Below are 3,872 nucleotides of genomic sequence, written 5' to 3'. Positions count from 1 at the left end.
TATAGTCAAACAATATTTAGCAGTTGCTAAGGGACCGTGGAGATGAGTCATGCTCACTCCAGGAGAAAGGACATGCCAACTCCAATGAATAATACTGGGCACACTGACCTAGCGCAGAAGCAGAGGGGGTTGGGGGGGGGGGGGGTCTGTTATGAAAACGAAGGGACAGAGCGTTCATGGTGAGATGTAAACCATTGCTTCTCCAGGGAATCTGTTCTGTGGCGGCCTGGGCCACAAACACACACGCAGACACATGGGAGCACACACACACACACACACACACACACACACACACACACACACACACACACACACACACACAAACACAGACATACATTCACGCAAGCACGCTAACACACACGTACATGCACACATGTCAGCATATGAGCACACACACACAAACACACAACATAGACTTCATTGAATTTTGGAAGGTAAACATATGTTCTCCTCCCTGTGTGCATGTGCCTCCAGCTTGTTTATGGATATGCATGTGTTTTTGTGTGTGTGTGTGTGTGTGTGTGTGTGTGTGTGTGTGTGTGTGTGTGTGTGTGTGTGTGTGTGTGTGTGTTTGTCTTCGCTGGTGACAACAACTGCCATGACACTGTAGTATTTATAATCTATCCCTTATATTTCCCTGATTTATTTTTTGCTTAGACATTTTCTAGACTTTTGGGATCTTTATTTAAACATAAACAATTGAAGAAAGTATGTGTAACATCCAGACATCTTTTGAATATTATACACAACATTATATCCAAAGACATTCTACGCATTCACGTAGCAATACAAAACTGTCCAGAGTGTTTCTGGCTTGAGGTTTTAGAATATAGAACGTGTAGGTGTACTGTTGTGTTATCCACATCACTTCAATACCTGTTCTGTAGAGTAGAGAAGCAATACATGACAAAGTTAGGCCAAGTCTGATGTTAGATGGTGCTGGCATCAACTGTAGTTTGAATAGTGGCAACTGGTTTAATTTATTGTGTGTGTTAACTGTGTAAAAAGTCTCACATCCAAGAAATGTGTCGCTCCAATTCATATGTTTTCCAACATCTGTGTCCTCCTGAAGCAACAAGGCTTATTCAGTTGTACCATGGCTAGCATACGTCGGAAAATGACACAGCAGGGAATAGAAAAAGGTGCTAGTGGCTTGTAGATTTTGTCCTGCTGCATTTTAACAGCTAAAAACAGGGTGATAAATTTGCAGCAAAAACAAAGACCTCTTGGTTGACAGACTGTTGAATATCTGCCACTTTGTCCTCCCTCCCATCATCGGACATGTTGATATTCAAGCTGTTAAATCTGCAGTATGTCCATCTGTGCAGTTCTGTCTCAGAAAGGCCTCTGATGAACCGTTCTCCCGGAATGAAGGGATAAGTTGGTGTTACAACAAGAGCCAGTTGGAGCAAAATAAGTTGCCGGTGGGCATTGAGGAGGGGGTTATTTTAATATAACCCAACTAAATCTACAATTGATATTAATGCCTAAGGAGTAAAGAGTGGCAATGATGACTAATTAACAGGCCGTTCAGGGTGTGTGTGTGTGTGGGGGGGAGCTGAGGTGAAGGTGTGGGTTAGGGATAGGGTGAATGCATATATGCATGACAACCCGGGTTCTTCCTGCACCACGAGGTGTGACAGCCCCCGCAAAACGATGTGTACGAGACGCCCGACACACAGGAAGCCGTGCGGTTCTCACTTCTCGCACCGGCAAATACCAGACTGCAAGCTGTCACAGTTTCCATACACACACCGAGAGAGAGAAAGAGAGAGAGAGAGAGAGAGAGAGAGAGAGAGAGAGAGAGAGAGAGAGAGAGAGAGAGAGAGAGAGAGAGAGAGAGAGAGAGAGAGAGAGAGAGAGAGGGAGAGCATAAGGCTAACCACTTTGCTGTGTTTAAACAGCCAAGTTTGACACGCAGCAAAGTTTGACATTATCTGGTGTATTTTGGGACACCTGCACAAAATGAGACACAAAGCCACACTGTGTCACAGGTTTCCGGCCTTTGACATTAAGAAAGGTAGAGAATTAAACTGTACCTGAAACAACTGAACCCTTCATTTGTCGTCATGCACTTATAGTTACTTTATCGTATATATAGTTTATATAGATGAGTCAGGAGTCAGAAGTGGGCAAACCTAAAAATAATATATTTTTTTAATTAAACAAAAAGATCTGTTGATTAATTTAGTTACTTAGTTCAAAAAATTACTTTTAAATGTTGTTTCATTCTATTCTCCATCAAATTAAGTTATACTGACAATAAGACCCAAAATAATGGTTTCAATTTAGAAGATTGTTTTGTTGCCTCTAATTAGTATTAATGTTGTATCCCAAATCTTGTCTGTTTAGTTAGGCAATAAGGTATTGTAGTCCGAACAAGAATGACACCACCCTCAAGTCACCATACAGACTAAACCAGTTGTGTTTATACAGATATCAATTGTTAAGGCTTCACCCATTGTTCTGAGATGAACTTCTGTCTATTTATGTGTGCTGATAAATAACAAGTGTTATTATTGTTTTCATTGAGAGTTATGAATCTTACATCGGTAGCAGTGTTTATATGAACACTGTAGCTTGTTTCTAACAATAACATAGCATAATACCTAATGGCCTATTATCATGTCAAATACATCTGAAAACATGACAACCTGAGTTATTAGACATGTGTTTTTCTTCACACACACACACACACACACACACACACACACACACACACACACACACACACACACACACACACACACACACACAGACACAGACACAGACACACACACACACACACACACACACACACACACACACACACACACACACACACACACACACACACACACACACACACACACACACACACACACATACACACAGACACAATTGCTTGTCCATTTACCCTTCATTGCAAATGAAACAAGAGTAGCTGAGAACTCAATTAGGATGGGCTTTGATCAGCTGTCCGCTTAAAAATAACCATCTCTACAGAGCTTTAAATAGCAGTTGTAAATGTGTGTATATTGTTCCAGATTCCCAAGGAAGATGAGGAGAACGTTTGAGGCCAGAATGACCCCTTCCTATGTAATATTTCCGTTTGATCCTCTTTCCAATCGTGCTATGGGTTGACTATTACATTAATACTAAATTTGTCAATATAAACATAGTAGTAGCAGTAGCCATATGCTACTATAGGTCTTACCTAATATACAAAGTAAAGTAAATTAATAGTCACTCACAACAGATTGCCTATAGCAAGAAGGCCACCCACTGCGCATTGTCATTGCAAAACGCAGTTATGCCTCATCATGCATCATGTGTGCTGTGCCTACTTGTTTCAGTTAGCAGGTGTTTGCAGGCAGCAGTGTGAGGGCACCGTCCGTTTGGATCGCGACCGGTGCGACTTAACGGTGTGCATTAAACGACGGCGCAAACACCACGGCGTCGCTTATTCACTCATCTTTCCTCAATTCGCTCTAGCAGACGTTTGATTGGCTGCCAATGACATCATGCTCTCGCACACGGGACTCTCCAGCACCGAACGCCGTTCAATTGACAATCCCCGCCAACCAAAGACGATGACGATTCGACAACAACCCTCCCATCACTGGTCTGGCGCTCACTGTATGCCGCGGATGAATTGAATATTAATGAAGCCGTGGATTGGTTAGTATACGTGTCAATCCCAGAGCGGGACTTCTGTAGGTTGTCCGAGTTCCCTCAGTATTATTACTGGGGGAGCCACCGGGTAAAAGTCAAAATGTTGCCCATCTACATCACCGGGACGAACTGAACAGAGGCAGCGTTTTTCCGCGACGGGGAATAATATCCGTTTATACTGCACGCAAGGCATAACACAACGTTGAAGAATAATGTAA

The 3,872-nt window shown here is 42.5% G+C and overlaps 1 protein-coding gene across 2 annotated transcripts in view; it reads left to right on the top strand.

The window, feature by feature from the left end:
• The first annotated feature begins 2,209 nt into the window (after positions 1–2,209).
• dusp10 (dual specificity phosphatase 10) overlaps positions 2,210–3,872 on the top strand; it is a 17,204-nt gene continuing 15,541 nt past the window's right edge. For both annotated transcript variants that reach the window (XM_056580971.1, XM_056580970.1), the window contains exon 1: positions 2,210–3,868. The gene's annotated coding sequence lies outside the window, so the exon portion shown is untranslated. The remainder of the gene's footprint in view (positions 3,869–3,872) is intronic.

This window comes from Gadus chalcogrammus, chromosome 21 (assembly GCF_026213295.1).
Source record: "Gadus chalcogrammus isolate NIFS_2021 chromosome 21, NIFS_Gcha_1.0, whole genome shotgun sequence".
NCBI classification, from domain to species: Eukaryota; Metazoa; Chordata; class Actinopteri; order Gadiformes; family Gadidae; genus Gadus; species Gadus chalcogrammus.
Note: the sequence above shows the minus strand (reverse complement) of the source record. Positions and strands in the feature narration are given on the sequence as shown.